Source organism: Hyperolius riggenbachi, chromosome 5 (assembly GCF_040937935.1).
Source record: "Hyperolius riggenbachi isolate aHypRig1 chromosome 5, aHypRig1.pri, whole genome shotgun sequence".
In the NCBI taxonomy this organism is placed as follows: Eukaryota; Metazoa; Chordata; class Amphibia; order Anura; family Hyperoliidae; genus Hyperolius; species Hyperolius riggenbachi.
In genome coordinates this window covers 117,289,787-117,315,791 of record NC_090650.1, presented here as the reverse complement: position 1 = coordinate 117,315,791, position 26,005 = coordinate 117,289,787, and the positions used below count along the sequence as shown (strand labels likewise).

The following is a 26,005-nucleotide window of genomic DNA, read 5'->3' as shown; positions in this document are numbered from 1 at the left end:
CAAGGAACACCAAGAGCCCCAATAGTGTAATATGTACTGGTAAATGGTTATTAAATAGAGTAAATATTAATACTCACAAACCAGGGTTACCATTAGGCAACCACTGTAAAGGCAGGTGGGGAGATTTTCCTGACCCCACTCAGGAATAAGAAGTCGCTCTCTGTAGATGAGAAAAAAGGGGGTTCAACCCTCCACCCAGGGTGGACTCAATATTATGCAGGAGAACAGAGGCGCCAAAAGGATAAAAGGAAGCTAAATGAGCTTAAAAACCAAATTCTTGGTAAATAGAGGAGGTAGTGGTGGACTTACCTCCTCCAAGTAGACACACAACGACTGTAGTAAAGACAGTCAATATATTTTATTTATGAACTCCAAATATGCAACGCGTTTCGCAGGATTCATCCCGCTTCATCAGGCAATAACAACGGAGCAATAGCATATGTGGTCAGTAGAAGAGCCAGGCACCTCTGTGATGATGATCATTGATTAGACTTCTGCCTACCACTACCATCGCATATTTTTGCATTTTAGATAAAAATAAATCTGTTTTTGCAGCAATCCGATGTAATATCACTAACCCTATGCTTTTGGCCAACAACTACTCCTGCTGCTTTAAAAAAAAAATTATAATGACTGCCGTGAAACCACCTCTAGGTCCCATGGCCTACGACAACTCCTGCTGCTTCCAAACAAAAATTGTGATGACCGCCGTTGAACCACCCTTTCCGATAATCCTTACTTTTGATGGACAGTCCGTCCAAATGACTGCTAATCTGAGGTGTTCTTGACGCCGTCCCCTTTAAAGCGACACTGAAGCGAAAAAAAACCTCATGATATAATGAACTGGTTGTGTAGTATGGATAGTTAATAGAACATTAGTAGAAAAGAAAATAGTCTCATATTTTTATTTTCAGTTTTCAGCTTTTTTTCTTATAACATTGCATCATTCTCTAATAATTGTAGTTCCCACAATACACTCAGCATTTAAATGATTCCACAGAGCAAGCTACTGACCCTTTGAAGTTTTCTCTGCAGAAAAACCATAAACAAAGAAGAAACAATGAGACAGGTGAGATAAGTGCTTCAAAAGACAGTGCTGCCCACGATTTTAGACTCATATCTGTGCTAATAATGTTTTATTTCTTAGCACTCACTATACAAATCATTACATCATAATTTTATTTTCACTTCAGATTCCCTTTAAGGCATTATGCTTTATTTTGTGCATGCACACACTGTGGTAAGGTCCTGGAGCGACCATGGCAGAGACATTAGGCTTTCTCCTCCCTCCAGTCTCCTCCAGCCAATGAAAATGAGAGGTAGCTGAGCCCCGCACCCAAAACCAGCACCATCCAGGCCAGCATTCAGCACCCATGGAGGAGAGATCATTGGTTCTCACTAGAGGAAGTGGCAGTAGCACACTGGCAAGACAGAAAGAGACAAAACAGTGACAGCTAAGTCACAGCACAAGTCACACCAGCCCGCCCCATACTGCAGAGGCTGTGAATATGTAAAGGACAGTCACAGACCTCAGAAATCATAAATATAATCATTTTTCATCTCTGCCAGGCAGCCAGGTAATTAAGTGCAGCAGACAAGGAAGCAGCTCTTGAGCACAAGAATAATCAGTCAAACAGTACAACACACCTAAAAGTGTGCTTCTAACTCTGCCCCCCGGGGGAGCGTGCAACTGGAGCAACTGTACCTATACTGGGGCAACTATACTACCTATACTGGGGCAACTATACTACCTATACTGGGGCAGCTATACTACCTACACTGGGGGCAATTATGCCAGCTACCTATAGTGGGGGAACTATACTACCTATACTGGGTCAACTATACTAGCTACCTATACTGGGGCAATTATACTGTCTACCTATACAGGGGCTACAATATTGGCTACTTCTACTGGGGGCAACTATACTAGCTACCTGTACTGGAGCAACTATACTGGCTACCTATACTGGGGGCAACTATACTTGGCCACCCTATACAGGGGGCACCTATGCCTGGCTACCTCCATACCCACCTACACTGAAAGTGCACATTTTCGGGTGCTGTGTAATCATTCCAAATCAGGGGGGGGGGGGGTTGTTGTCGGATTTGGGGGCTGGGGGGGGGGCGCATCCTCACAAGTTTGCCTCAGGCAGCGAAAAGTCTTGAACCGGCCCTGACCATGAGTGGAGGAAGTAGTGAGCAATACAAGGTATTCTCATTCTACCCTGATGATAGTAGCATACATGGTTCATTTCTGATTAATTGTCAGCCTCTGTGTTTATTTGGAAAAATAGATTCTTAAAACTTTATGAATGTTAAGTAATCCATCTTATTATGACAATGTTAAATACGAAGATGTTAATGGAGCCTGGCAGTATTATGTGGAAATATTGTCTGTTATTAACTCTCCAGTAATTTTGTTTTATTTCCGGAAGGCAAGATGTTTTAATTCTAAAATAAGTCTTAATGAAAGCAATTTCTGGTTCTTCTTCTATGGTGTAAATTCACTTTTGTAGATTAAAAATAATTCTCTGCAAGACCACTCTATATTTTACAAACATTTTAGTAAATGTTACTAAAGTAATGTATCTTTTGTGGTTACTGTTTTTTCTGCTTCAGCAGACTACGAATTTGGTCTCACAGCCATTGGTCCAAATCTAGCAAAATTCTCTGCATCAGGAGTAATTTCAAGGGGAACCCTGAGGTGAGAGACATTTGGAGGCTGACATATTTAGTTCCTTTTAAACAATGCACATTGCATGGCAGTCCTGCTGAACCTGTGCCTTCTCCACTTTAAGCCATAGACCCCGAACAAGCATGCAGATCAAATGTTTTTGACAAAAATCTGACAAGATTAGCTGCATGCTTGTTTCAGGTGAATGATTTAGACACTGCTGAATTTCCTATGGGGGTTTCACTTATAAAGCATGATGACAGTACGTAAAAATCAGCAGGTGGTTCCTCATGAGTAGGGATGATCGGAACAGCTGAATTCTGAATTCGTCAACATTTGGTGTTCCACAGGCAAATACCAATTTCGTGTCCTGATTTTTCCAAAGGCATTCTCTACTGAAGTCAATGGCACTGATTTCCATGGATAATAACAAAGCCCCTGTACTGTACTATAGTCATCATTTGCCAATTATGTTAGAGAGTTTAGTAGGAACATGGGCACTCCCAGATGCCACCATGAACCCCCCCCCCCCCAAGGCACGCAATGCCCCACCTCCTCCTGGGCACCGGAGGTGGGGAAGAGCCCCTTGTCCATGGATTGGACAAGGGCTCTGGGGAGGTGTGGCCACTCCATTCTCTCCCAGAGCTCCCCCCCCCCATACCATTAACCATATGGCTGGTATGAGTCGAAGTACAGAGGCGCCAGTAGGATAAAAGATACTAAAAGGTTTAAAATTCTAGGTGGTGGTGGTGGACCAACCAACCCAAAACAGACATGATGCTGTCGATTAAAGTCAACAAAAATTTATTTACATACTCCAAGGAACACTGCGACGCGTTTCACGGGCATAAACCCGCTTCTTCAGGCATTAAATAACAGGAGTATCACACTATATAAAGACAGAGACATAAACCATATCAGGGAGCTGTAGTGTGTGTACTAAACACTTAAACACATAGATGTATATTTGTACTAAGGGGGGACAATCAGGTTGTGATCCGGTGTACACTTAGTTGTTTGGTGTGTGAGGGGTGAGAAAAGTTGTGGCCCCTATATTTTGTGAGATCTCACAAAATATAGGGGCCACAACTTTTCTCACCCCTCACACACCAAACAACTAAGTGTACACCGGTGTGTGAAGAAGGATCCGCAGACCAGACCAGGTAGATGAAAAAGGCTGACAAAATTTTATTTGAAAAATTCCATAGACAGTGCAATAAAAAAGACAGAAAATGCTAACGCGTATCGGGCCTACAATCTGCCCTTAATCATAGCTGAAGTAAATCTGCCTAAAGCAGGGCTTATATGCAGGTGGGGAAAGAAAAAATCTTTGGAGATGATAACCCCTATGCCTGCCATATAATTTGGTATGGCAGATTTATTGACGACTTGCTTTTGGTGTGGGGGGGTCCTCCGGCCCTCCTGGGGGACTTTTTGGCCTATGCCAACGAAAATGATCTTAATCTGAGATTTACCATGAACTCTGATTTCCTCAAAATAGATTATTTGGATCTAACTTTAACTGCAGACCCTATTTCCCATACGGTCTCAACACGAACGTATCGTAAGCCGACAGCAGGAAACTCGATTCTACTTGCAAATTCATGTCATCCCAGGCATACTATCAATGCCATCCCCACCGGGGAATTCACAAAGGCAGTTAGAAACTGCTCTAACATAGATGTACTTGATCAGGAATGTTCACTAGTTGAAGAAAGATTAAGGTGCAGGGGGTATAATAAACGACAACTAGCTGTGGGACGCTCTAGGGGTACTAGAAGATCACGTTCAGATTTGCTGAAACACACCAATCGAAATCATGATGGAGCGGGCAAGCCGACTTTTGTTACCGATTATAGCCTTGAGTTTAATAAAATTACGAAAATTGTAAAACAATATATTCCTGTACTGCACTCAGATACCAGGCTTAGAAAAATCGTTAAGGATGGTTGTCGTTTTTCGGCTAGAAAAGCCCGCACTTTAGGATCAATCCTCTCCCCTAGCCTTTTTCGATCCCCTTCATCCATGCACACACCCACTTGGCTTACCACAGTAGGCTCATATCCATGTGGCTTTTCAACCTGCCATTACTGCCACTGTCATAGGCGAGGTACTACGATTTTTTCATTTACAGCTAATAAGGACTTTCCAATCAAGCAATATGTAAATTGTAATACCAAATACACCGTCTATGTGATTTCTTGTGTCGCATGCCGTATACAGTATGTAGGGTGCACTACCCGTAATCTTAGAGCCCGAGTAGCGGAGCACTATTGCGGAACTAGTTGGAACACTTTTAGGAAATCGTCCATTTCGAAACATTTCGAAACAGTCCATAAGGGCGATCTTTCGTCCTTTATTTTCCAAGGGGTGGAACGTGTTACATGTCCTATTAGAGGAGGGGACACCCATAGTTTACTTCTTAGGAGAGAAGCTTATTGGATCCATCGAATGGGCACACGTGTGCCAGATGGTTTAAATAAGCGTTGGGATCTAAGCTTAGTGTATACGTATTAATATTTGTATGTGTTTTTGGTGCAACTGCACACTTGTGTTATGATCCCATTCTTCATGCTGATCCTCCTTTTTCTACTACATTTACTATATTTATTATATCCATGCTGCATATTTTATTACATGTATTTGTCCTCATATTGTATTTACACACACTCAGTGGTAACTCTCTTTCTTACCTTCTCTTAAGTTTTATACTGTTGCTATTAAATATGTTTGTAACATGTTTTTGTATATAACACTGTATTGTACCTTTAAGATCTGGGCTGTATGGTGAGTGGGTGGAGTTTTTTTCTTTCCCCACCTGCATATAAGCCCTGCTTTAGGCAGATTTACTTCAGCTATGATTAAGGGCAGATTGTAGGCCCGATACGCGTTAGCATTTTCTGTCTTTTTTATTGCACTGTCTATGGAATTTTTCAAATAAAATTTTGTCAGCCTTTTTCATCTACCTGGTCTGGTCTGCAGATCCTTCTTCACACATTGGACTGGTTTGGCTTCCCAGATTCTGCACCGACCGGTTGGAGGTGAGGGGGGTAGAGCGTATTTGAACTTTTCTACTTTGTAAGTGTACACCGGATCACAACCTGATTTTCCCCCCTTAGTACAAATATACATCTATGTGTTTAAGTGTTTAGTACACACACTACAGCTCCCTGATATGGTTTATGTCTCTGTCTTTATATAGTGTGATACTCCTGTTGTTTAATGCCTGAAGAAGCAGGTTTATGCCCGTGAAACGCGTCGCAGTGTTCCTTGGAGTATGTAAATAAATTTTTGTTGACTTTAATCGACAGCATCGTGTCTGTTTTGGGTTGGTTGGTCCACCACCACCTAGAATTTTAAACCTTTTAGTATCTTTTATCCTACTGGCGCCTCTGTACTTCGACTCATCCAGTGAACCACCCTTGGTGGAAGGGTGTTATACCCTCCTTTCTTCTATCACAGAGAGCGACATCTTAATCCTGAGTGGGTACAGGTCTATACTCCCCACCTGCCTATACAGTGGTTGCCTTAGCGGTAACCCGTGTTTGTAAGTATAATACTTACCTTTCATTACGTTCTCCCTGGGCTAAAACCTACTACACTATATTTGGGCTCTCGGTTTGTTTGTTTTTATATGGCTGGTATAGCTCATAGTGCGGAGCCCCACATGCTCTGCATTCTGGCTGTCCCAGCCTGCATGGGCGACAGGGGGTTAAAGATGCTTGGGAAAACATGAAATGTATACAATGTGTATACAGAGCTCGGAATGCTATACCACAGCAAAGTGCGATTTTACCCAGTTTAAAAAACATTTTTCCTATAAAACGTAAAAATTTTTTTTTTTTAAAGTGACATGGTCTTTTCACTATTTTTTTTAAGCATGTTCCTGCTAATCCCCCTAACATACGTGGCAAATAGTGGCAATACCGTGTACAAGGGCTTTGTTATTAACTGTGGAAGTCAGCACTATTGACTTCAATGGTAGAACGGAACGTGGTGATCGGAACAGAGCAATTTCCGATCTTTGTGTTTTTACTCGGAACAGCTTAATTCTGATGTGAAAATTGGAACTAGGAAGTGTTCCGATTCTGAGATCTCATCCCTATCATAAGTCAGAGCTCAGAAACCCAGCATCCAACTTTGTGAGTGACAGTATGCAGCAACCTTTTAAATCCCACCCTATTCCTAGTCTGAAGCAGATGCAGGGTGCATTCGGAAAAAGGCTGCGAAGAATATGGGCGACAGGTAATGCCGATAGTAGAATACCAGTAATATTACAGATATTCTGCTATCGAGTTCCCTAACCTAGCTCTCACACTACCACTCTTCCACACACACACACCTAACCTATCTCCTACCTATGCCTAATGTTAAGGGCCCCCTGCCTACACATTCGGCATCGTCATAGCCACATTATTACACTGCGGTTTATGGCAGCAATCAGATTACCAAGCGCAGCAGGCACCAGTTTTACCAGTTTCAGAAGCAGGGGCTGCCTGTTTGTCGTATCTCTTCCACCTGCTGGATGTCATCACTTGAAATAAAATCGAGGGAACAGTGATCATCTACCCAAGTTGATAACTGATCAAGGTAAGTACAGTAAGTGACTGCTCCACTACAACTAAGTTTCTGTGCAGGTCCTCGGCGATCACCACACTATGGAGGAGATCATCTTTGGCCTATGAAAAGGGTGAGACCAGGAGCCCTTATGGTGTAGTATCGTTAGGACAAGTATAATAATGGGTAATGTGGGTAATATATACTCACAAAGGTGGGTTGCACTTCTGCAACCAACGACAATGCAGGTGGAAAAAACCTGTTTCTGCTCGGTATTCCGGAACCCACTGGAACTGGGTGGTCGATCTCCTCCTTTGGTCCTATACACTGGTGGATAAATCTCACCAGTGGTAGGATAACACCTCAGAGAGGTGAAGGATACGGAAGCAAGTTGGCGGAGGTACCCGTAAAACTTATCAGTATGCCAATATTTAAGTAATAAATAAAGGAAGGGCTCTTACCTCACTGGAAGACTCACATAGGTGGAAAAAGGAGTCTTTATTAAAAAGTAAATGGTTAAACTGTAAACTACAGTTTAACCATTTACTTTTTTTTTTAAACATATTTTATTTGGAATTTTTATATTTTAACAGGAAAGACAACTTTCAAATACAAAAAAAAGGATTACAAATCAATGGCCTAGTCAAGTTACAGCACCGTAGGTGATCATGAGCAGGGTTTGGTTAGTATAATAGTGTGAATGACTAGAGCATTGGGAGGCCACTCTATGGGTGGACCGTCCATGTTCAGGAAATAGTGAATTTAACAAATATGAACCAATTAAACATAAACTTCTATAACATCCCCACTAACCCCCCCCCCCCTCCCCCCTAACAATTAGGTCTTTACTCTATCATTATAGGGGTTTAACCATTCTATTATCCAGATATATTTGTAGGATTGGTGCCTGGAAGTTTTTAGGGAGATATTTCCAAAGGGCCTAGAGTGCCAAGCAGTTGTTGAGTACAATACCAGGATGTAAATTTGAAAGGTTCCATTAACTTATCTATTACTTCTCGGGAGCAGGTTAGTTTGATAAAATGTTTCCACTTCTTAAAAATGTTTTTGCGTTTTTCTCTTTATGCAATAGGGTATCAGTTTTATCCATAGTAAACAAGTCTAGCATTTCATCTATGACATCTTGTACAGTAGGTGTAGTGGAGTATATCCACCTGTTGTAGATAGCTTTTTTTGCTGCGGCTAGGGTTAGATGCAAGATATCTGGCGTTTTATGGGGATTTGGGGATCTAATATCATTCTTTTCAAAAGAGTGGAAGAGATATAGCATGGGGTTTCGTATATGATGTCTACATCCTAACCTCCCCAGGAGTCGAGAGACCTGTTCCCAGAAAAGCTCTATTTTAGGGCAAAACCATGTGCAATGTGCTATATCAGCATTAGGGTATCCGCACTTGGGGCACTCAGGTTTATAGTTAGGGGGAGGTTGTTTGTATTTAATATTAAAAGCATATTTCGCTTTATGTAAGAAGAATAGGTGATATTCTCGCCATGTTTCGCTAACTATGATGTTCTTATATATATTCAAACCATCTAGGATTTTATCTACCAGTTGGGGGTGGGAGAAGTGTTTTGCCCATGTTTGGAATGCTAGGGAGCTATTTTTTTTTTTGAGTTGAGGCTTTGTAAGCATCTATTTAGGGCAGATAAGGATTGTCTCTCGGCTCCTGGTTGGAGAAAGCAATTAAATGGGGTTAACAGAGCTATTGGGGATACAGAGCTCAGGTGGTTGTGTGCATATGATCGTATCTGACCATACACCAAGAAGTCTGACCTCGGTATACCCATTAATCTAGTCAATTCTGGAAATTTCCACCAGTGATTTTCCCTGATATTGAGTAGTTGGCCTAGACATCTGATGCCTCTATCTTCCCATCTAATAAAAGCATTGTGTTGCATTCCTGGCGAGAAGTCGGGGGTGCCCCACAGGGGCAAATATTTGGAAATTCTCCATGGGAGCTTAAATAGTTTTCTTAGTTCTTTCCAGGTTACTATTGTGTCCCTGATTACTATGCTGTGTTTTAGTCTAAGGGGGAGATTGGTGCACGAGGAGTGCAGTACGCCCCCCATTTACTTTTTAATAAAGACTCCTGTTTCCACCTATGTGAGTCTTCCAGTAAGGTAAGAGACCTCCCTTTATTTATTACACCAATACTGGCATACTGATAAGTTTTAAGGGCGCCTCCACCCTCCGCCAACTTGCTTCTGTATCCACTACAACCAAGCTGTGCTGTAATAGATTAGGAACCTGTCAAAGTGCATAAGGCTGGTTTATTATATGCATGGAACTAGGCTTTAATCCTTGCTATAAAAATATTCAACTGGATTTACACTTTTACTAAAATTTTTCACATGCTTTTATCTATCGAGTTCTCTAAGCTTTTACAGACATTTCACAGACTGTACAATGCTAAGAAAGGGTAGAAGGAGGAATCTGAACTACTGTGCTGCGTATTGTGTCTCATCATTTCAGGATGAAAGTCCGCAGAGATAATTGAAATTGTTACTCACAGAGACTACTGTCTCATATTTCAAGGAGTTTTGTAAGTGCTCCAATTTAAATAGCTTTATAATCCTCGGAACTGTGCTGGTCATTGTCACAAATGTTAAAAATAGCTTGATTGTAATGTGGTATCTCTATGAGATCTAAATTTGCGTAGGAGACCATGAAGAGAATGCAGTTACTTTGTACTTGTAACTGAAACGCAGGCAGAAACATTCATTGGATGATAGACCCAGCTTATTTTCATTGGGTCAGATGGGATAAAATAGACTTTATAGAGCTGGTGAGAGAAGCTAGATCATTCTGTACACTCTATTAGCTTGTGGAAATTCAACAAGTTGAAAGACAATGCCAGGAAAAAAATTAAGTTTGCCCATGATTACTAATACATAGATTTATATCTGAAATTACTTCTCCAATCAATAAAAAGTCAAATTTAACATACACTGACCTACCTGCTCTGCCTGCTGTTCACGCACCTAACACATTGAATAATGGCCGCTGATTGCAGTCTGTCTATTTAGTGCTTCCCCAACTCCAAACAGCAGGGGGAGCTGTAAAGGAGATGATTATTATTTAGTATTTATATAGAGCTGACATCTGACGCAGCGCTAGACAGTATGAAACGAGTTGGTGGAGTTGACACTGATCAGACAACTCAACCCCGCACCTCTACAATTCGGAGTGCCACAGGGATCAATCCTATCCCCTCTGCTGTTTGCAATCTACATGTTACCACTCGGTACAATTATCCAACGACTTGGCCTGACGTACCACTGCTACGTCGATGACACACAGCTATACCTGTTCTTCAAACCTGGTGGAACAGACTCTACTTCAAAAATAAATTCTTGATTAGCTGAGCTACAGGCATGGATGAATGATAACTGGTTGAAACTGAATTCTGACAAAACTGAGGTCCTCGTTGTCCAAAACCAGCGCTCGGCATCAAAACAGCTCTATCCTAATTCAACACCAATCAGAATAGGGAATTCAGACATAAACAGCTCCAACCTTGTTATTTGTTGTTGTTGTAGAGGCCCATTTATAAAGAGGACAAACAAGAAGTTTGCTAGAAAATGCAATAATTTATGCTGAAATGAGAAAACCTTTCAGATAATTTTTAAAAGTGGTAAATAGCTTAATGATTTCCGTTTGTATACAGGATTGACACTTTTCCATATTTGACTGCTTGGTACAACTTAGAGTTGTGATATAGCTGATATAAAGTGGAGATCAGCCTAATATGTCGTGGGGTTCAGCATGATCGTTATCATCAGTAGTAGTATGAGCAGTTCCCTCTTGATTGCTGTGAGTGGCTGCTGTCTCCTCTTCTCCTTTTCTGGTTTGTTTGTTTTTTTGTCACACTACGCATGCTGTTTAAAATGCTTGCCTATGACCTCTGCTGACTAAAGTTAGGAACTGCAGGCAGCCAGCCAGCCAGTTAAATGAAAGGCATGCATCTCTGCCTGGCTGGCTAGATTTAATTGTACTAACTGCAGAGCTTTAAAGTACAACTAACTTAAGAGGGATAAGGAGGTTACCATATTGATTTACTTCTAAAAAATAATATTGCATACCTGTCTTGCTAATCCTATGGCTGAAAAAAATATTTTTAGCTATAGACCACGAATAAGGATGCAGATCAGATGTTTGACTTACGTTTGACAGCATTTGCCGAATTCTTGCTTCGGGTGTGTGATTCATACACGAGTGATGCATGAAAGATCAGCAAGATTCAAGGCAATTAGTATTGTTTCAAATGAAATAAATAAGGCAGCCTCCATATCCCTTTCAGGTTAGCTGTCCTTAAATGCTTGAACAAAAGTTCCAACAGCTTTTATAGTGCTAGTATCTTGTATGACTCCTGTCTTGTGATTGGCTTAACCTTGATTCTGCTCATTGTCCAATGCCTGTTCCTGATTCTTGGCATTTTCTGGTCTATCTCTCCGTCTCTGGTGCTTCAGCTATTTTACCAACTTGAGGCACACCAGCCCAGAAAAAGATCATTGTGAAATTGAGCCCAAGGCAAGTACCAACTTTGGGCCAGCCCTTGACGGCCACCTGGCTTTTTTAATAAGATTTGGTAGGGGCTAGTGTCAACAAGACCCCTAGTTTCTCTTCAAGCCCTATTCACCTCCCTAGGTTTAATTTGTGGATGATCTTGCCTAGCGCACTGCTAGGGAATGGGCAGTAGGTAAGTCCCACCAACTTTAGAGCAAGGAAGGCAAGTGGACTCTCACTAAACGTCATGCTACTGTGTGAAAACACATTTACCACTGGTAACACAAGGGGTTCTCTGCTTCTCATTATAAACACCTTGGTTTCAATTCACTAACCCTTACCACATTTGGTAAATCAGAAAATACCTCAATAAATGTCAATGCACAGAGAAAGGTGAACTGAAAACAATTCAAGAGCATAAGAAAGTTAATAAAAATAATCTTTATTTTTTACTGAACCTGTCTTAGGGAACTGAAGCCATTATGCTGAAGGTCTCACACTTGTCCTGGAAACACTGCAGAAAATAACTGCTGACAACAAAAGATGAACTTGGTGGTGATCAATGACCACAGGCTCATCCACAACAATGGCCGTACGTGGCACCATGGCAGCTGTGTCTCTGCAATTATTATTATGAAGTGGTGCTTTAAGTCAAACAAAACAACTCCATCAAACTGATCCAGTCAGGGGACAAAATAATCAATTTCATCGCTATGGATGCCTCAAGTTAATTACATTTATCTGCAATATATTTGAATTAATATATCACTTGAACATGATCTTCACTTGTGGGCATGTATTTTATATTTAAGCAATACTTAACATGAGAGTTTAGCTAATGTCTTCTTCTCTAGAGGTTTTACTTATCTGAATCCCTTGGTCACATAGCCTGTGCAAAGCAATGCAATCAATGTATCTAATTGCGTAGTAGAAAATAATAGTTAATTGCCATACATTCCATATTAACATTTATCAGGCAGCATATTTAAAGAAATGACAAATGACTTTTGATTGGTTGCTATGTATGCTACACATAGCTGTTCGTTCGTCAATATGCAAGGGGAATGGTTTACCAAAAGAAGTGCAAAGAAAAAACTATAAAAGGTTAAGATACTTAGAGCAACCAAGCTGTATAAACAAACATTCTGATTGGTTGCCCTGAGCCTTAATTTTTGCTCCTCTTTTCTTTGTGCTTGTTTTGGTCAATTCGCCCCGCTGAGGTGGGGTTTTTTTGTATTGGTATCAGTATGTAAAACAAAGCTCTAAAGAGAACTAATAAACCCAAAATAAGATAGCTCAGAAACTTTAAAAAAAATGTCAGTAGAATATTTTGAAACTGCCACTGCAGCTGCATCACTAACATACTTTAAATTGCTTATGCTCTTGTTGCTATGTTCATTGATTTCTTGTGAATCTTTGCCTGATTTAAAACTTTGGGCTTGATTCACAAAACGGTGCTAACCTACTTAGCACGTCTAAAGTCTTGAGACGCGCTAACCAGGGTGCTAAGTAGGTTAGCACCGGATTTCTCAATCAGATCGTGCGCTAACTTTGCGCGCGTAAAGTTTTACGCGCGCTAAGTCCCATAGGCTTTAATGGGCACTTCGCGCGGTGCGCCCTGTGCTCTGTGCAGTACGCGCGTAAAGTTTTACGCGCATAAAGTTTTGCGCGCGTAAAGTTTTATGCGCGAAAAGCTTGTTTAGACGTGTTAAGGGGTTTTTCACAGGCGTGCTAACAGTTAGCACCGCTTTGTGAATCAAGCCCTTTGTGTTCTAAATCAGTGACCCACAAAGTGGTACAGTTATATATTATTAATCAGGGATAATCCAGTTAGGGATATTTTGTTTATTGCTACATTGGCAATTTCACACAAAAATATGTGGCATTACCTTTTGATACTCATGCCTCTCCTTAGGCTTTTGTTGTATCTATTGTGTCTAGATTAAATGGATTTCAGGTTGGTGGATCTACTCTTTTTTAATCAACGGCTTTAAAGATATTAGGTACAGCTTGAAGATGTTAATGACTGTCTGATCACCATTTCGAAATATATGAGAAGTAGTGATGGCAAGAACTGATCGCCAGCAAACCGTTCACCATCAAGCTACTTCAGGTTGTTGGGCTGCGGCAGTAGTGCGCAGGTGCTGACCGGTAGCACACGCAGCCAGGAGGGCTCTGTGCATGCGTACTTTGTAGTCATGGCTACGTAGTGCACATATGCAGATTGCTTGCGGGTGTGCAGTTAAGGACACACGCTGCTGGGACAGAGTCTGCGCAATACTGCCGCAGCCCTGATTAAAAAAGAGTAGATCCACCGCGTACATCAAAAAAGGGCATCGGGAAAAAAGGGCGCGTGGTGTAAACGATAAGCAGTATTATCGTTTATACAAATATTGTGTAGAATTTCATTTACAAATAGTGTTTTAGGAATTTATAAATCATTAAATAATGTGTATGAAATTGGCAATTCTTAAAACGTTAATCTTCCCTGTTTCTAAACTGAAACTTATAATTACGTTTGTTAAAAAAAACAGTAATATTTGTTTAAACATTATAATTATATATTGTTATGAATAATCTTGATTTATCGTTTATTATTATAATAAAATGTGAAAATATTGTTTATAACAATGATATTAATATAAGTACATTATAAGTACATGTAAGTACATTATAATAACTGTTGATTAGTATTATTAAAATTGTACTAAAACTATACCTAACCCTACTCTCACACAGAACCCTCCCTGTACCTATCCCTAACCCCTAGACCCCCTGGTGGTGCCTAAACCTAAGACTCCCCTGGTGGTGGTTAAACTTAAGACCCCCCTGGTGGTGCCTAAACCTAAGACCCCCCTGGTGGTGCCTAAACCTAAGACCCCCCTGGTGGTGCCTAAACCTAAGACCCCCCTGGTGGTGCCTAAACCTAAGACCCCCCTGGTGATGCCTAAACCTAAGACCCCCCTAGTGGTGCCTAAACCTAAGACCCCCCTGGTGGTGCCTAAACCTAAGACCCCCCTGGTGGTGCCTAAAACTAACCACTCAAAAGCCCTCCCTGTACCTATCCCTAACCCCTAGACCCCCTGGTGGTGTCTAAACTTAAGACCCCCCTGGTGGTGTCTAAACCTAAGACCCCCCTGGTGGTGCCTAAACCTAAGACCCCCCTGGTGGTGCCTAAACCTAAGACCCCCCTGGTGGTGCCTAAAACTAACCACCCCAAAGCCCTCCCTGTACCTATCCCTAACCCTTAGGCCCCCTGGTGGTGCCTAAACCTAAGACCCCCTGGGGGTGCCTAAACTTAAGACCCCCCTGGTGGTGCCTAAACCTAAGACCCCCCTGGTGGTGCCTAAACCTAAGACCCCCTATGGATAATAATGTTTTATAAACATTAATAAATAAAAAATTTAAATAAAAAAATTTAAATAATTTTTTGGGGTGGATAATAATGTTTTAGAAATGTTTTACATTACATTAAACGATATTTATAATGGGAGTGAATGGGGCGCCCTTTTTGTCCACTTGTCTCATGCACCCAAATCTCCTGCTTCCAGGTTCACCAACCTGAAGTCCATTCCAATAGACACAAATGGAAGTAGCTACATGGTGAGCGCCTGCGCACTACTGCTGCCCGGAATTAGCTAGATGCTGAGCTGTTTGCTGATGAACAGTTTGTGCCTTCACTTATGGGAAGAGCTTGGGAACAGCCAGAGAACAAGCATTTACATTACACCATAATAGCAGTCACATTTATAATATGACACATTCCTTCTGACTGAGCAAATGGGAAGCAATTACATACTGCTGACAGAAGAGCATACAAAATAATCTGTTCAACTGGACCATGGCAATGTACAAATATATCATGTATAATTCTTATAGGTGGAATGGATTTTGTCTTAAGATATGTTTGTGAAGTCTAATGACCTCACTTACTTTAACAAGAAATGTAAATATCTTATAAATGATTTATGTAACAATGAGTTAATAACTCCTCAAATATTTACAATGCGTAGCAGGAGGACACAAGGCCATGTCCTTGGATTTATGTTGACAGTAGTGACACCGGAAGATATGTAATAAAGGCATTCGTAAGAATCGTAACTACTGGTAATTGTGTCACTGGGAAATTCCAAAATAAAAAAGAATGGTCCGACTTAAGGTATCTGTATAAAATGTTTAGGCAGTATTTCTTTTAACGGATTGCACTCTTGCCATCATGATAAAGAGTAGACTACAAAAGACAGTAAGGATTTGCTCAGAAATGTAAAACCAGGTCATTAAGTGTGTATAGCCTTCTATGTAGCTGAGCTGAAGCAATCAATGATTATTAGTAGTCCAGCAATAACTATAGATCTGTAGATCAATAAGCAAACTTAATGAGTAAATCCTCCAGTTATTAATTTGTAAGTTTTGGCTGGATGTTGGGGAGTGTAATTGGTAGCTTTTTATGACTGTGGAGTCCTTATACCTAATTACTGTGACTGGTCTAATGCTAAGCCACAAATCAGTGTCTATATTCCTAGGTATGAAACCAAATGAGCAGCGATATGTTCCCATGGTGTATTCTCTCTCTTTCTCCACCAGTGTGATGATTGAGTCTAACACTTACCTGCACACTATTGTTTTTAAAAACATTTGATTGGCAAAAATATATAAGATCATACAACACAGTTATCAGTAGATAATGCAGTATACCGGTATATAGTACAGTGCTAGAAAGAGGTGGACATGCAGGCCAAAATCATGACAATATGTACAACATAAGGCAAGGTTATATAACTGACTGACGCCATTTGTGCAGTAGTGCCGTTATCTCAAAATGAAGAAAAAAACTGGCATGTACCTGACCGAAAAATGGCCAAACTTAGTTAGTAATAGATCTTAGAGCTGGTTCACATGGGCTTCTGCTGAGCTTCTGCTCAGCGTTTCATTCAAACGCTGTGGTTTTTATTTTTCAAGAATGCCAGCATTTAACAACTTAGCTTTTAATGGCTTTTGAAGTCTTTTAATGGCTTTCAGGAGAGTGTTGCATTTTTTGGGCTTTTAGTGGCTTTTACAGGAAGTATATGAAAAGGCTGGGCTTTTATGGGCTTTCTTTGGCTTTCAGTGGCTTTTTTGGCTTTCAAATGCCTTCTAGAAGCTGCATGTTGCTTTTGAGATGAGATGAGCTCTGCTGGGATCAATTGCCAGGCTTTCATGAAAGCCTGCAAAAGCTTTTGCTAAAAGCTCCCATTCACTTGCATGGGAGGGCGGTAGATCCCTAAATATGTTACTTTTAAAACTCTGCGTTTAATGCCAGAAAAACGTCCGTGTGAACCAGCAGAAACACAACAGCGCATCACAATGCCAAAAGTAACCCCCCATAGTAAACATCCTGTAGTTTTTAAATAAAACATTCAGACAGCCAGGGGTAAATAGACTCAGAGATCTACAATCATGTTACCCTTGATAATTGTATTATACTTTAAAGCAGCAAGGGCAGCCATACTATCCCAGGAAATAACACATATATAAGTACATAAATACTTGTTCTACTTACACAACACATGTATTGTACTGCTCATATTTTGATTTCAGTGAATTTTATATAGTAAATAGAAAACTGTTCTAGGCATTTTTCCATCTTTACTGCCTCTGACTGAAGCTAATCCTGATGTAATTTCCTCGCTTACTCCTTTCTTCTCCTAGAAAGTGCACTGTCATATCTAGTTTGCTTTGTAAACAGATGTGAGCACAGCATAGATTGTATTTCAGCAGCTTCTGCAGAGGGGGGAGGTATATTTCCCTACTCAGCCTCCTGTCACACTGAACTGTTAAAGGAATGTTAATGAAATATCAAATTGTTTCAAAGGGAAGCAAGGCACCAACTCCAAAAAATGTGGGAAAACTGGGTGATTCCCCTACACCACCACTCCTGTGCTGCCTGAAATAGTGCTAATGTAGGATATTTATAATCGGACCAGAGTGGAGAGCAGTCAAGAACACCAATAACACCATGCAATTTCTTGCTATCAGTCCACACTCCAGGTATGCTAATAAATTGTTAGCTTTGACATATTGCGCCAGGAACTGCTCAGAAATTAGTCTATTTGGTTGATCCTCAATCCAGAAATTCAAATAGCACAATTGGCCCACCAAGTAGTATAAATAAATGTCTGTTAATGCCAGACCTGCTGAATCTCCAGGAGATTGCAATGCAGTCAGTCTAACCCTGGCTCTCCCTTTACCCTATATAAATGTTTTCATGAGCAAATTCAATTTAATGAAAAAGCATTTAGAAATATGCATCATAGAGTGTTCAATGACATAAAGGCTTTTTGGCAGAATTGATCATATTTACTCGACCAACTACATTAACAGGTAACTGAGACCAGGCCTGGTACTTCTTTCCAACAAAATGAAGCAGCGTACCCACATTCAAGTCCAAAAATAATGAGGGACTTTTAACCATAATAATGCCTAAGTGTTTTAACTGATTGACCAACTCAAACTTAGTATGCAATTAAACTTCATAACTTAACTCAAGGGAGCATCTAGGGGTAGGATAGTGGATTCCTGCCAATGTATGCATAACCCAGATAATTGGGAAAAGGCTGGGATATCAGCAAAAGCTTGTTGCAAGGATACTGCTGTATCATGTAAGTACAGGATAAAATGCCAGAGTGTCCACAGAAGAACCAAGCAGTGTGAGATAGGGATGAATCCCAAGGTGCGATCAGGCAATCCAATGTAGGCAGCTCTATTAGATCCACTAAAATGAGATTAAAAACAAAAGAGAACACTCTGAAATTGAGGAAATCATATGTGTGACAGATCTCAACTGAATGCAATGTGGCTGTCAGTAGTGCCCAGCTGAATCCAGCATATGCCCCCTTTAAGGCAGCCGGGGACCAGGCTCTCCAGGTGGCGACGATGCAGTCTTGATGGTAAAGCCGACATCCATAGGTTCGCTGCAGAGTGATGAAGAGGCAGCGGGAGGCATAAGCTACACTGTGAGACTTCCCACTCTACCCTGGAGTCAGTTGGGAGGGATAGTGGGGTCCGTGTATCACATGTCGCTGTCCCATTGATATTCCATACCACTTACCCTGCACCCAGTTCACTGGCAGTGTACCCATACGTACGCTATTTCCTCTATGGAACAAGTATTCTTCTCCCCACTTAACATCTGTAGATTTCCCTTATCAACCTCATTATTTGTAGCCTTGTTCCATTATAGGTTTATTTAGGATATAATGGATTTATTTCACACTCTAGTGAGAGTAGGTAAGGTTCTTGCATAAAGGTCGCTTGCATGATATGACCATCTGTCAGAAAATGTCAGTCCTTCTAAACATGCATATGTCAAAAACAATTTTTAATTGGAAAATGGCCCCATATAACAATTGAGATTTTCTAAAGATAATAGATAATTCATCTATTTAAAATGGGTTAAATTGCACAATATATTAATATGGAATGTGATGTGCATTGACTAAAATGTCTCTTTCTTATCAGAAATTGCTGATAGTTTAAAATGGCTAGCGGCCAATTTCCATGTCAAGTGTGATAGGCGTTAATGACAAGCTAGGTCCAGAATAAAATGTACGGATCACTTATATACTGCATTAGAATCCTCTTTGGTGCTATGGGAAAAAAAACAGAAAAGCCACCACGATTGCTTCTCCTCTGACAGCTGCAATTAAGGGGGTCAGTTAAGGAATCTTTTCAAGTGATTGTCAGGGATGAGAGTGATAATGACAGGGCAGTGACAACAGAAAACAGAGGTTTGAGAGGATGAATTGTACAGAAATCCATCACACGAAGATCAATAGATAAAAAAACATCTCCCAGTGACCTCTTTAAAATGATGGAACTATAACAAATGTGTCCGATTACGCTTGACAAATGTCCACCAGGCCTATCTGATATTGAAAAATGTAGGATTTTTTCTTGGGTCAAAAGTACATATATACATTTTGCTTAGTACGGAAAGGAAGAAAATCTATAATGAGCATTGAATAATTCAGGTGGTGGTTCATGTACAGAATTTAGTATGTGGGTGATAAATGAATACTGTTTGTAATTCATTTCACAGCATGGACCATGGGGGGGCGAGGCAGGTGGTTTTGGTGCTCAACGCCGAAGCTGGGCGCCGCTATAGCACAGTAATGCTATAGTGTGCGGGGTGCAGAAGGGTAATTCAGGGTTCCAGTAATCACCGGACCCCAAATGACTCCTCCCTCTAAGTTGCAATGACTCGGAGAGGGAATAGTATTTAATGCTGCCGGGGAGCAGCAGCTGGGTGAGCAGTCATTTGGCTCACCCTGCACCCAACTCAGTGGTGGCGTACTTATACGTATGCCATGGGGAGGCCTCAAAAGTGAGCAGTACTTGAGTGATGGCTGTTTTAGCTCTGTACTGCATAAAGCAGCCAGTGATGTGAAGAGGAGGGGGGGGGGGGGACTCAAACAGGTGCAATACTTAAAGTGTACCAGAAACCTCGTAAATTAAAGGTTTGATACTTATCCAGGGCTTCCTCTTCCTCAGGTTCAAATTGTTCGTGAGCATTGACATCGCAGTATTTGAGCAATGTCTGCTTTAGCTTTTCACTGCATTGAATAGTACACTACAAACTTGGTGGCAGCAGTAGGGTAGATGATGTTTGATCAAATCGATATCTGATCTAATAATAAATGGGGCAAAGTGCAATGGTTGTAAACAATCCATATCAGGTAGACAGGAATAATTCACTGCATTTGATTGACTATGTCTGCCTCAATCCTAATTGTCTCAATGAATTAAATCAGTAATATAAGCATGACTGCGTCAAGATTTGCTTCCACCATAATCTTTATCCCAGGGATACCACCCAAATTGTAAAGCACGCACACCATGCGTTCAATATAATAGCATTCAAGTGATTAAATGTAAAACTTAGGAAATGCACTGCAGGAGTGACAAGAACAGAGAAGATGCATCTATGTCATTGAATTGTTTTTATTACCGTGCTGCAGATGCTGCTTACTGAAGGACTACACTTCCGTTTTCTGCCTGTAATTAGCCGTTGTGTGGTTACATAATTGGCCTCGCTTGTCCATATCAGAAGACTCACGGCCGATTTGTCCTCAGGGGATCTGAAGGAAAAAGATACAGTCAACACTAGTTGGTAGACAGACTTATCTGCTGGCTCATCATAAAATGAGTTCATTCTTTTGGTAAGAGAACAAGGTGTGTTAGTTAGCTACCTGATACATTTCTGGTGTTGTTATAAGCAGGCTACTGGTTGGCATTTTAAATACAATGCAAGAGTATTTGAGGAAAAAGTCTCATCAGAAAGTATTTTTCACTCCTATAATGCATGACACAACCTGTTTTAAAGTGTACATGAGGTGAAAATATGTGTCAAAATTATAGCTACCTGTTCAATGTTTACACAAAGTCGGGACACCAAGAGCCAAATATAGGGCTTGATTCACTAACCGGCACTAAGCCGGTTAGTGTGCCTTATCACTTAGTGGGCACAAACTACAGCGCTAACCTTATCTGAGGTTAGTGTGCCTTATCTGAGGTAGTGTGCCTTATCTGAGGTTAGTGTGCCTTATCTGAGGTTAGTGTGCCTTATCTGAGGTTAGTGTGCCTTATCTGCAGTGTGCGATGTAGCTTTGTGCATCTTTTAGTGTGCACAAAGCTATTTAGTGTGCACAAAGCTACTTAAGGGGCACTAAGTTCAGATAAGGCACACTAACTCAGATAAGGCACACTAACCTCAGATAAGGCACACTAACCAGCTTAGCGCCGGAAAACTCTTTTTTACTCCGGCGCTAACACTTAGCGCCGGTTAGTGAATCAAGCCCATAGTGTATTATGTACTGGTAGTTGAAATGAAGTATGATTGAGTAATAAGCTATACTCACAAAGCAAGGTTACCTCAAAAGCAACCACTGTATAGGCAGGTGGGGAGATTCTTAATCCTGAGACCCCACTCAGGATTAAGAAGTCACTCTCTGTAGATGAGGAAAAAAAGGGGCTGACACCCCTCCACCAGGGGTGGACTTGATATAGTGTAGTATGGATACAGAGGCGCCAAAAGGATAAAAGTATCTAAAAAGTTTAAAACATGAGGAGGCAGTGGCGGACTCATCTCCTCCAAGCAGCTTTTATATTTAAACATGTGCAAAGCAGGTTGAATGTTTTACTGTCTCTAATCAGTAGCAGTCTATTAAGTGTCCCAGAGTCACAACAAGATCATGTATTGTATCTCTCCCTACCCTTAGAACAGTGCAGTTTCTAGGCTAAAATGCACCCAGGGCGAGGGTGTAAAAATTGCGCCCCCCCCCCCCTAGGTTAGATAGGTAGGTGCCTCTCAGTATAGGTTAGATTAGACAGGTGCCCCCCAGAATAGGTTAGATTAGGTAGCTGCCCCCCAGTATAGGTTAGATAAGGTAGCTGCCCCCCCAGTATAGGTTAGGTAGGTGCCCCCCAGTATAGGTTAGGTAGGTGCCCCCCAGTATAGGTTAGATAGGTAGCTGCCCCCCAGTATAGGTTAGATTAGGTAGCTGCCCCCCAGTGTAGGTTAGATAGGTAGCTGCCCCCCCAGTGTTGGTTATATTAGGTAGCTGCCCCCCAGTGTAGGTTAGATTAAGTAGGTGCCCCCCAGTGTTGGTTATATTAGGTAGCTGCCCCCCAGTGTAGGTTAGATTAAGTAGGTGCCCCCCAGTGTAGGTTAGATTAGGTAGGTGCCCCCCAGTGTAGGTTAGATAGGTAGCTGCCCCCCAGTGTAGGTTAGATTAGGTAGGTGCCCCCCAGTGTAGGTTAGATAGGTAGCTGCCCCCCAGCGTAGGTTAGATTAGGTAGCTGCCCCCAGTATAGGTTAGATAGATAGCTGCCCCCCAGCGTAGGTTAGATTAGGTAGGTGCCCCCCAGTGTAGGTTAGATAGGTAGGTGCCCCCCAGCGTAGGTTAGATTAGGTAGCTGCCCCCCAGTGTAGGTTAGATAGGTAGCTGCCCCCCCAGTGTTGGTTATATTAGGTAGCTGCCCCCCAGTGTAGGTTAGATAGGTAGCTGCCCCCCAGTGTAGGTTAGATTAGGTAGGTGCCCCCCAGTGTAGGTTAGATAGGTAGCTGCCCCCCAGCGTAGGTTAGATTAGGTAGCTGCCCCCAGTATAGGTTAGATAGGTAGCTGCCCCCCAGCGTAGGTTAGATTAGGTAGGTGCCCCCCAGTGTAGGTTAGATAGGTAGGTGCCCCCCAGCGTAGGTTAGATTAGGTAGGTGCCCCCAGAATAGGTTAGATAGGTAGATGCCCCCAATAATGGAGGGGGGGGGCCGCAGGGAGGGCAGCCCGACCTCTCCCTCCCTCTCCTCTCCCGGGCGCCCTCCGTGCTCCCCCCTCAGATGCAGAGTTCCTAAGCAGCAGGGAAGCGCTGTTTACAACTCACCGGCTGCCTGGCTCCAAGCGCTGCTCTCTCGCCGCTGGTCTCCTCTGTATACATACTGATACACGCTGCTTCCTGTAGCCGGAAGCAGCGTGTATCAGTATGTATACAGAGAGAGGAGACCAGCGGCGACAGAGCAGCGCTTGGAGCCAGGCAGCCGGTGAGTTGTAAACAGCGCTTCCCTGCTGCTTAGGAACTCTGCATCTGAGGGGGGAGCACGGAGGGCGCCCGGGAGAGGAGAGGGAGGGAGAGGTCGGGCTGCCCTCCCCGCGGCTCCGGCTCCCCCCTCCATTATAGCGCCCCCCTCCCAACAGCGCCCCGGGCGGCGGCACGCTCCGCACGGGGCAAGAAACGGGGCTGCCTTAGAAGTTGTATTCTGGCAGGAAGACTTTTTATGGCTATAATTTACTTTTCGGTGATGTTTACTATATTCCCGACAAGGTACTGACAAGACAGAAGCTTTAACTTCCATGCCTACAAATTAACTCTTTCAGGCATCAAAATAAAAAAAGTAAAACAGCCTGGTTATTAATATGTTTTGCACTGTACATACACATGTTTATCTCATCATGTCACATTTCGCCTCTGGTACATTTTAATGCAGTGTAACGATTGTGGAATTCTCTCCGTGATCAGCGCACAAGACGTGCGCTGACACTGCGGAAATCCTCCACAAGCGTGTAATTTGAGGGAACCCAGCAAAAGGTGCAATGCACCTGTAGAGGTAAATTCCTGTCGGCAGGTGGAGCTGTTGAGTGCAGAGGAACAGCTCCTCTGCCCTGCCACAGACGCAAGACAGGATTTGCTCGAAGGGAAGAAACGCTGAGCAAGATAGCCCTGAAAGAGAGAGATCAAAGTGACAGAGGGTATGTGTGTTCACCAATCTAGTCGCCACCCTGCGACGATGAACACACAACCATGAAGAACAGGTGAGAAGGCAATCGCCAGAGATGGCGATTGCTAAAAGCGACACAAGACTGAATAAGCACAGATGAGGAATGTATGTATGTCCACCAATCTGGCCACCACCCTGCGACGGCGGACACACAACAAAGGAAACCGAGTGAGAACGCAATCTCAAGAGAAGTGATTGCGAATGAGATTGAGCAAAGGGACAGATTGTATGTGTGTGCACCAAACTAGTCGCCAACCCGCGACGATGCATACACAACAGCAGATATGAAGTAGGAACGCAAGAGGAGAGGCGATTGCCAGAGGTGACACAAGGCTACAGCAAGGCAGAGCACGAGAGTAGCAAAGGCACAGCAAATCATACAATGAGAAGATAAGGAAAATAACAAACGCTAACTAAACGCGAACAACGCACTCATTCGCAACAGTGCACGCGTTTATGCGCGGTCTCCGCGTGTTAAGCACAACAGTGACAAGCACGCCTAACTAACCACCGACAGACAAACATGAAACAGAGGACGCGAGCGCTTGCTTAACGGTTACCTCACTGAGCCTCCAGCAAGCGTTCGTAGCAGACAAGACAGATACACGAAAACAGGAATAAGTGAGAGATACGATCCACTGCTCTTTCCGCTAGAGCGAGTGCGATCCAAGTATAGAAACAGAGCGAGCTGGATCCACTGCTCTTTCCGCCAGAGCAAGTGCGATCCAAGTATACAAAGAGAGATGGAGATCAGACGGATCCACAGCACTAGCGCAAGGCGAGTGCGATCCAGGCAATACAGATCAGATGAGATAGCTGGTAGCAACCGCTGCTCCAGCTATACTCCAAGAACAAAGATCAGAACGACTTCCTGTCGACCACCGCTGGGACAGGACAATCGCAACAGACACACAAAACAGATATGCAATCCTAACTGCACTAGGGAACCTGCCTAGTGCAGTCCCAGGAATTACTCTAGCTAATCTTTAAACAATGAGCAAGGCTGACACTCCAGGAGTGTTTCACAGGACTAACCCTTATGACCAGCCCAGGTCTGTGATATCACATGGTATTTATAGAGCAAGCCTACAAAGGATGTGGCTAGGCAATCTGCATGACAAACGTATGCAAATTCCTCAGCAGCAAGCTGCAAAACTGACAAAAGGTCTCTCTTCCAGAGACCTGCAGAATGCAGACCTGAACAGTGGTCAAAAAGCTGCCTGCCTGCGCAGGCAGCCGAGCAGATCCTCACATGCAGGTCTGGGAGTTCTCCTGACAGATTATCAGGAGAAATGTTATTAACATTTTTATGGTTCTAAGGTGCACAATAAAGTCAATATTAGTTTCTAAGAGTCTTTGTTGTAGTAGAATCATTACTGAGCTCCTGAGGTTTCTTACTCAGTGGAAACAATCATTAGCAGATGAGTTCTTCATTTCCTTATTGTTGTCAAGTGGATCATTTTACCTTGCATTCCCTTTCCAACTACAAATTATGTAATTAGTAGAGAGGGCCCGAACAGTTCGCCGCCGAACGGTTCCCGGCGAACTTCTGGGGTTCGCGATTACAGAGAACCGTGAACTTTTCCGGAAGTTCGATTCGCCACCCATAGTCGGGGGAAAATAAGTTAAACTTACCCAGGGCTTTTAATGGTCCCCCGCAGGCATCCTGTGCCCACGCAGCCAGCCACTCACCGATGCTCCGGCCCTGCCTCCAGTTCACTTCTGGAATTTCAGACATTAAAGTCTGAAAACCACTTTGCCTGCGTTGCCGTGTCCTCGCTCCCTCTGATGTCACCAGTAGTGTTGGGCGAACAGTGTTCGCCACTGTTCGGGTTCTGCAGAACATCACCCTGTTCGGGTGATGTTCGAGTTCGGCCGAACACCTGATGGTGTTCGGCCTTTTTAGTTCGGGTTCGCCTGAACTTTTCAATGCCCGCCGAAC

At 42.5% G+C, this 26,005-nt stretch overlaps 1 protein-coding gene across 3 annotated transcripts in view; it reads right to left on the bottom strand.

Annotated features, from left to right (window-relative positions):
• The window catches only part of LRRC3B (leucine rich repeat containing 3B), a 300,534-nt gene that overhangs the window by 102,967 nt on the left and 171,562 nt on the right, over positions 1-26,005 (bottom strand). For all 3 annotated transcript variants that reach the window (XM_068234446.1, XM_068234448.1, XM_068234447.1), the window contains exon 2: positions 20,743-20,872. The gene's annotated coding sequence lies outside the window, so the exon portion shown is untranslated. The remainder of the gene's footprint in view (positions 1-20,742; positions 20,873-26,005) is intronic.